The sequence below is a fragment of the Rhyacophila brunnea genome, unplaced genomic scaffold (assembly GCF_057557595.1).
Source record: "Rhyacophila brunnea isolate RB1 unplaced genomic scaffold, BYU_Rbru_1.0 scaffold_3, whole genome shotgun sequence".
NCBI lineage: Eukaryota > Metazoa > Arthropoda > Insecta > Trichoptera > Rhyacophilidae > Rhyacophila > Rhyacophila brunnea.
The window spans coordinates 34,329,212-34,338,895 of NW_028232965.1; positions in this window are offsets into that span (position 1 = coordinate 34,329,212).

A 9,684-nucleotide genomic window follows, 5' to 3' on the forward strand; every position below is an offset into this window, starting at 1 on the left:
GTAGTGAAGTAACAAAAATATGCAAAATAATAGAAGAATATAGGTACATTTTTCTTTAAGATGATAGTTTATTCTAAAAAAACAGTTAAAGTCTCACATCCTCTCCCGTCGTACAAAAATTCTGATGCAAAAGACTATGGTCCGACCAATACTGGTCTACGGGTCGGAGTCTTGGACTCCCACTATGCCCGATGACCGTGTGCTCGATATATTCGAGAGGAAGGTGCTGCGTAATATAATATAATATGGGCTCATAGTAGATGGAGAAGAATGGGGTATTTGGAATAACTAAGAGCCCTACAACCTCTTTCAAGAAGAGTGTATCTCCGCATAATAGACTCCAATGAGCAGGCCATGTAGCAAGAATGGATAGTGCTCAACCATCGAGGGGAATCCTGGATACTAGACCAGACTAGTAGGTAGTTTTGGAAAAGGGTATATATTATGATAATGCAATAAAAATAATAATTCAGCTAAAAAGGGTTCCAATAAATTCAATGACGTGGGCATGCAGCAGATGACTTAGGTCTAGAAGACTCCACTTGAGGAACATTGATGATTCCGGATACGCCATGTAAGTAAGTAGGAAAGTGGACAATTAATAAATTTGTTTGAATTCTATACGATTACATACTCGGTTAACTCAAAACTAATCAATCGTACCACTTTATCAAATCAAATCAAATTTATTTATTTTACATATATAATGAACATAACAAATTATAAATTCAAAGCGTTCACAACATGACATAAAATAAGTGTTAATAAATTTAAAAATAAAAATACAGGGAATAAGTAATAAAATAAGAAATAAAATAAGTAACAAAATAAAAGTAGATGGAAGCACACAGAGTGAACTTTGATAGACCCTATCTTAAAAACTTATAAAACAACGTCCACCTAAATTCACCCTCACGTAAGTGGAATATATCAATATCCGAAGCGATTTCATTAAACATGGATACTGCCCTCCCAATTGGCATTACTAATGGCAGGTTAGCTCTGCGCCGTGGGAGAACAAACAACGGATGCCCTCGATTCCTAAGGTAATTATCAGAGATACACAAGCCAACACCACCAAGAATGGCAGAGTTCACATTTACGCCGCGTATAAGTCTGAAAAAAATATGTAGCTAAATAAAGATCCCTTATAAATTTTAAGCTACAGTATAGATCGCTCTTCCAGCGTTTCTTCAGGGCGAGGTTATAAACAATAAGGTAGTCATTTAAACTCTAGGATTGAAACAGAAAATATTGATAGGCGACACTATTGCTTAGAATACGGTGTCTTAGCAGTATAAAATACAGCTCTGCAGTAATCTAAAAAAGTTAACCGTCTGAACTGTCAAAAGGTGATATCTTTTAACAGCCCCTCTGTTGGCAGTACTAACTTTGAGAATGAGACAGAGTACGTCAATTGAGAATTGAGACGCAAGATCCGACTGTTTTGCTGCAATCGCAATGACATGGCTTATAAATTGTAGGCTCTGTTGATATGTCTGATGTGTCCATATAAAATTCTTGTATTCGGCTTATTACCGACTAAATGGCGCTGGTTCGGTCTTATCCGCTTGGGTTCGGCAGCACGAACATAATATTAGAATTTGACCGACATATCTACCAACCTAAATTTTCGCCATATTACGAATTATAGATAGCCGCCGATAACCGTTTAGTGTATAGAATACCTTCTGTGGTAATTTGAAACAATGAAAATAACGGAAACGTGCTAAAATAATAGCCGTTAAGAATAGACCTACAGATGCGAATAAAGAATACAATATAAAACTATACTGATAAAGTAATAGTGGATTGATGTTAGCTTTTTAAAGTAATAAGAATGATCGTATCCAGAAAAAAATATACTAAAGCTAGATTAATAGACTCGATTTGGGTTGGTATTCCAACTTTGGAAGCACCTGTTTTACAGAAAACGGGTGTGAATGTATCATTACCGGTTGATTTATGTTCCCAGTAAGACCGCTACAGTTCTCCAGGCACGCCCCACTATGTATGATAATTTCGCCATATTTTATGTTTAATATATACATTTGACGTCTTAAACTTAGTGACGCCTTTTTTTGTCTCTACCTCGGAATTTGATAAAGTATTAAGGTATTTAGGTTCGCCCACCTTGTAGTCATAATTATGACTTTAATGAAACGAGCGCTGCTAATGCATTTTAGTCTGTAAGGGAGAGAATTTAATAATTTACCCCATAAATATTTTTAAATGCCCATATTAGGTAAGTATTAAATGTTTAAAAAAGCAGTATAAACAAAAACTTTCAGAACAATCTTCTCTTCAATACATATAGAGCTAAAAATTATGAGAGAGAAACTGAAATAAAGATTAGTTAAACTAATGATTGAATTTGTTTGCACTAAGACAAGAAAGATTTTTTTTAAATAAAAATACGTTTTAAAAATACTTATACTGTAAATAATAAAGTGACTAAAAAGTTAGAAAAAGATGTTAAACAATAAAAATACAGAAACTATGATCACAGAATATATTGAATACAGATAAAAACATAATTATATTGCCGACGTCAATACGCCACTGCCATCGTGATGGCTTGTCTTTGTACAGTATTAATGTTGTGGAATTTTGAGGAAATTTATAATTTATTTCTTGGAAATAAGTGACATGGTTAGCCAGTTCACAGCAGACCTCGGCACCGTCAACATGCGCACGTCATACAAGTCATACAAAGTTGTCCTACATTGTAATTCTTACGTTGATAAATTAACATCTTTTTTTAATATTAATATCATCATCATACATGATGCAAGTAATATAATCAACCCAAATAAAAAAAATGTTAATACACGTGTTTTACGAATAAATTACCAAATAATTCCACATGTCTTCCATTTGTTTTCGCGCACAGAAATTATTCGTAAATAACTTTTCATTACAGTATAGTAATGCTCGCACCTGTCAAAAATTGCGAGCATTTCAACACAATTTTAGATTGATCCATCAGACCGGACAGAGGAAGGTGACATGATGAGATCAGATCCCACCCCAGGTTATTGCACCACGACAGATGATGATGGAATTTTAAATACGATTAATGCTGATATTTATAAAGTATTCTATATCATCACCGTTTGTAGGCAAAAGAGATTTACAGTAGTATTAGCATTGCTTGCTAGTATTGAAACAGACATTGTAGCAGATAATACCAATACACATACGAATCGCCCATAGTGCCAGTATAGAATGATTTATTAATCTATACGACTCTCACTCTGTATAATTATTTTTCTATATGACGTGTTCTTCTAGGTGTTTTAAATATGTAAGTATTTTAAATTTTATATATGTTTTATTAATTGTTTTTATATTTATTTTGATGACGTAGAAATAAAACTTTGTATATTTAATTATTTGTCATATTACACTCGGATTCAAATTCCAAGTGATATTATAGAATCTATAAAATATGATCATCAAGTAAGTGCTAAATCTCTTAATAATACATATTTAATTTATACAACTTAGCACAAGCTTAAAGCTTGATTAGTATGTCCATAAGTATTATTCCAGCTCTATAAGAGCTGATTGTTTCTTATTGCCTTGTAGGTCCGTCCGCCCAATCGCTTTCCTAAGGCGCGCGACGCTAAATGCAGTCCCACCCTCTCTCGCCCGGTGAATATCGAAGTGAAATTGGATTAAACTATACAAACTGGCAGTAATTTCATTCAAGAAACCGAACATCTGCCAAACTTTACGGATCGCGGTTGTAATAGAGGCTGCAGTAGTTTAATTGCATTAGAAAGGATCCATTTTAGGCCAGGATAAAAGTTTTTTGTCTTTTTTTATATTGTAATTCAATTTATTCGATACCGAAAAATAAACTAATTCGATACTTAGGCGAGTCCGCACATATAGAAAAGACGCAAAACTCCGCTCAATCTTGACTGGAAAAAACTCACAGAATTACTTTGACAATATTGACTTACATAATATTATTACATGTCAAAATATCAGCATTGACTGAACTTTCAAACACTCAAACTGGTTTAAAAAAAACTAATATAAATAAATAACCATGTACTCTGATTGGAGCATATAAACCTCTACTAATTAGACGTTGTAATAATAGATTTCAACGAGGAATAGTTAATAAAATAGTTATTTTCCCAACCCATTGTGACCTTTCACTAGATCAAATATATACAAAATCAACATTCATTTTTTGACTAGCCACGAGCTCAAACCAGTAACATACGGCATTGTATTTATACAAAGACGGCCGCTCTATCAACTAGGCTTAAGTGGGTGCAAACGGCTAGACTAAACTTCAAAATCAAAATTTACCGGACGAAAAATCAAAACTTACAAATATAATACAAAGTAGGCACAAATATTGAATGCATAGATTTGATGTTCTCAATCGTATGAATGAATAATATGATAGGTATTACGACAACCCGCCTTCATGGCTGACCAGCGTTTGACAGATAGAAGCATGCCGCATTGCTACAAATTTACTAATTTACTTGCAACTAAGTTGAGTCTTTTAAAAACGTGTATCGATACATTAATAATATACCTCTGTTTTGTGAATCTCAATTAAATCGCATAAATAAAATCGCGGTTGCGTCGGTTCCATGAGTGCGAGCTCACTAATAGCAAATATTTCTTAGCGGTATATAAAAATACTACGTAGGTAGGTAATGAAAATTCAATTATACGTTGTCAATTTAGAACATGAGAAAGATATTATTTAGCTTTTGGTAAAATTATAAAAAATACAGATTGAATTTCCCAATTTAGATACGATATTTAAACTTTTTTTATGTAATATAATTAAATATTTTTTGCGATACTACGTAACTAATAGCTTGACGTGTATTTTTAGTATAAAAAGATTAAATCAAATTCAAAATAATAAGACAAATATAATCAAAACCCGATTGAGACTGATATTTTATCACTGCCAGTCGTGATACTGTATATCACAGCGTCGGTACTTGAGTTAAACATGTTTGATATTGTATTATACTAATCTTATTATATACACCACTTAGATACCTACCTATCATATTAATACATGAACGTAAGAAGTCTGATTTTTAAAATAAATGTTTAAACTACTTGCCGTATGTGTTGGTAGGGAATGGAATAATTCAGCGCCGCCGACTGGACACCGGGACAACTGGGCACCGAACATGATAAATGAATTGTGCAAAGAAATGTACGTGTCGGCTTGAAATAGTAAGTTAACCAGAAGACCAATACAAAAAACCTTTCTAGTCATCTCTAGTATTATTATCGTTGCCATTTAATGTGTCACTTTGCTAAGCCTCACATTTCTAGTACACTAACATCAAGTAAATTGGGCAGGCATTTATCTGTATAACTACTATATCATGTAACCTGTATTGAGAATGAATCGTGTAATAGATTTGAACTTTTAGACCACAAGCACTGAATAATTATACACACCAATATCCCAATGAATTAAAATATACTAGGTATATAAATTATATACATTCGTCTTCATCTTTATATACTATTTCAAACTGTTACATATATAATATTATATTCCTTTGCGAATTTTATTATTCATTCAGCTGTGCGGCGTCAAACTATCAAATCGTCCAGTTGTAACGGAGCTTAGTCGGTGTTTCCTATTTGGCGTGGCCCAGTCGGCAGCGCCCAGTCTCCATCGCCAAAGCGTCCTAGACTCGTATTGTTATTATTCAGATGATATATATAAAATTAGAGTGCTGAATAGGAGATCATTTAGAATTTTTATATTCATTTAGATTATGGATACTATTGGAGAAGTAAAAGAAGTGTGGAAGGGTACATTTTATGTTATCGCTGCAAAATCTGAGTAGGAGATAAAAACTTCTACAAAAAAAATTAAAATTACAAATAAAAATAATTTTTATGAAATCTTTTTTTGTATTTAGGCTCTCATTGTACATATTTTTTCTCATTTTTTATTCCACATTTTGGAAAAATTATTCTCAAGAATATTGCAAAGCATACTATCAACAATGTACTGCAATAATACACATTACTACATTATAAATAGTTTTGTATTGAATTCAAAACGTCAAAGAAAAAAGAAAGAAATGTTAGAGTGGCTAAATACAAAATACGACTTTTAAAAACCGCGAAGGCCTCAAGCGATGTATATTATAATATAATTTGAAAGATGTGGTATAATTTACTGAATAAATTGTATTGTTTTAAAATTAAATATATCGTCACTAGTATAACCTTACAAAAGTGACCAAAAAGTAGTCAGGCTAAGCTCTTTCCCGAACCGAGTTTCTTATTGGTGTTCCCATTACACTAGTCGAACAAATCCCCTAGCTCTGGGGCATTTACTCCATATTAACGATATTTCTTTGTCCTATACAATATGGTAATTTCACTTTCGTTTTGAATGTAGCGAACAAAATCGAAGCACTTTTTATATTTTATATTTTTTCCACCTATTTCGCGCAGTTTTTTCTTTCTTTTTCTTGAAATTCGAAATAACCTTATCAACTGCTTATATCGAAGAATTATTGATATTGTTTTTTTAAAACAGCGTCTTTAAAAGAATATCATTTAAGTATCAGATACTAAACAATCAGTCTTATTATAATACGAACATGTTAATTAAGTTTGGCATTTTATGGACGTTTTGTTTTAGTGACGGAAATACTTTACAGTTTTCAGTTTATTTACGATACATTCTTTTCTGAAATAAATAAAAACAATAGAATAGAAAAGTGGATTCATATTATATCGCACCCCCGCAAATAAACCGCTACAAGTCCAAAATTACGTGATTTCAGTCAAGTAATTACTACGTTTTATAGTATATCATTCAAACTACAAGTTAACAAATTCGTTCAATATCTAAATATATTTCGAAAACACAGTACAAAATGTGAAAATTAAAAAGTTTCAAAACTGATTTTCTCTGTTTGAAATATTAGGATTGTGGCAGTTTAGTTGCAGGGATGCGATTTGATCTGAATCTAATTTGATGCTAATTCGTGAATTTTTAAATAACTTAATATAAATAAACTATAGTTTTTCAACAAATAATTCACAAGATTTGAGAATGTAACCTTCTTTATATTGAAAACACCTCAGATACAGACGTACTAGAAAAATCTTTATTCTTTTAAGAAAATCTAAAAAACAAAACGAACACTTTCGAGATATTGATATTATATAGACATATCTTCAGAAACCCTTGGACCATCAGAGTTTCACTTAAAGTTGACGTCCTGAAACGAATGTGAAAGAATCAAAAAGTTCTGCATAGTTTCAAAAGCAAAGAAACTGCAATACCTCAGCCATAGTATGAGAGGACAAAAGTACGTTATTTTTGCTAGTTATCCAAGGAAAGATCAACGATAAACGGAGCAGAGAACAATACTGTATCATCTTCATATTATCTTGATAACCTCCACTGAACTGCTTTGGATAGCAGATGATAGAACAAAAATCACCCTAATATCTCATATAGGTATTATATTTTGTAATTATGTACTTCAACTGATATTGACAGGTAAAATTTCAGACATGAGGTTAGTAAGAAAATTCTGTGGTTAAAAGACGTTTGAATATGATTTAACTGGCGCATGGGGTACCAAAGAGCTGTTTCGGAGAGCCCAAGATCTATATGAGTTGTCAAGGATGATCTACAATGTCAGCGAGACCAGACAAGGTACCTAACGAATAAGAATTAACTTTAAAAGAATTTTATTTTCAAAATAAACTTTTACATTTTCAAGTATTTTATTATGAAATTACACTCCAAGCGTAACCCGACTTTTTTTACGACACCAACGTACACATACATAATTTACATTTCACATTGTATGAATGTTTTTATAATTAAGCCGTGGAACTGCTCTGACCTTTAATATTTTTAAAGGAAATGAAAAATGAAACTTTTCCATAGACATTCACAAAGTTTTTTTAAACAATTTTTACAAAAAAAAATATCCAAAGAATCTTATCACATTCAGCTCTTTTTATAGTCACCTATTCTTAAGTATTTTAAAATTTCAAAATACTTTCATATACTTATAAGAATATTACATGTTAGTATTTTAATTTCTATGTAATTTTGTTACATTGTTATCTTCATACAGTAAGTGTTAAAACTTTTGTACATAAAAGATTTTTCCGAATACCTTTGACTGAGCGACAGATAATAAACAATTTTGGACTATACAAAATAAATAGGTACTGAAAGAACCCCTTCACAATGCAAAATGTTTAAATTTCTCAAATATCAATAATATTGAAGATAATAATATAATGCACATATTAACGAAATAATAATTTTAAAATGCCATATAACTACGAACTTTAGTTATATATGCTCAAAAGATGTTAATTGTTTGGATGAGAAAGACGACTTATAAAGACTTATAATATAGCATTATATTACTATTATACTATACTATATTATATACTATATTATATAATATATTATAGACTTATAATATATTATTTTTCATTCCTAAGTTTGACTGAGATACTTAACTCAAAGTCTTAATTTTCAACCTTTACGGTCTTTCAACCATGTGATATGACGGCACACGATGGCCGAGTAGTAAAATATCCACTAGGTAGGTCGAGGGTCTCGGATTCGAATCCCGGATCTGGCAAAATTCACGTGTTGTTTTTTAACATGTATTTCGGTCCAGAGCGTGGACCTAATAGGATCACTCTGAATTAATTGTAAAGCCAATTGAAAAAAATACATACAATTTTTCATTGAAAGCCGACAGTTTGTTCAGACTTCGATAGAAACCCCAATTTCTTGATTTTCGACAAGGGCTCATGTTTCAGTATATGAGTTGTTCCATACAGTCCGCAATAGAGAACATGTCCAGAAAATATTAGTTCAGAATCAAAATCTTGTGACATTAATCGGGCAAGCTACAGAAAGAAGAAGATGCAATAAAAAATCCGAAATATACTATAAACGTTAATGTATGTAATTCTACCTTTCTCAATTCTATCTAATAAGATTATTCTATTATAACTATTGTAATAGAATAAAATAATTTAGATTTGATTTTTTATGATACATTAATATGATAATTATCGAAATGGGTAATATACTTATTAGATCATACCTTAAAATCTAATTCTTAATTAGATATCTAAATATCTTCATTAAGACATTATAGACAATTTTGTTATAGTTTACAGTTCAAATAGTGCACTATATATAAATAAACTTGTATATTGACAAGTACCTATGCAAAGCTAACAAATATAAGCGTTTACTGTAACCTAAAAGGGACGAAAACACTGGCGATTTATATAATATCTTAAAATAGCTAACACGAGAAAAGTGTGTCCAAAAAATTCACTTCAATTTTTACATCCTGCGCAAAAATATCACAAAAACTTTAGTGGAAAATAAATTTATTAAAGCCACCGTATAATAAAAGGAAATTCTTCGAAGGAAAACGCTTTTTTTACAAATAAGATTTAGCGTGCCCCAAAAGAGAAAGTTGTTCCCAAAGACTATTTCAGCCCTCGCCTTTTTAAAGAGCGCATTGTAAAATAAAATTATAAAAAAGAAAATAGTTACGCTTACAACTTACAGCACTCATGCGCTAAAAAATATTTTTAAATTATTACAATCGCTCGAAGTGATAAACATATGTATTTTAACAAATTTTGCGTAAA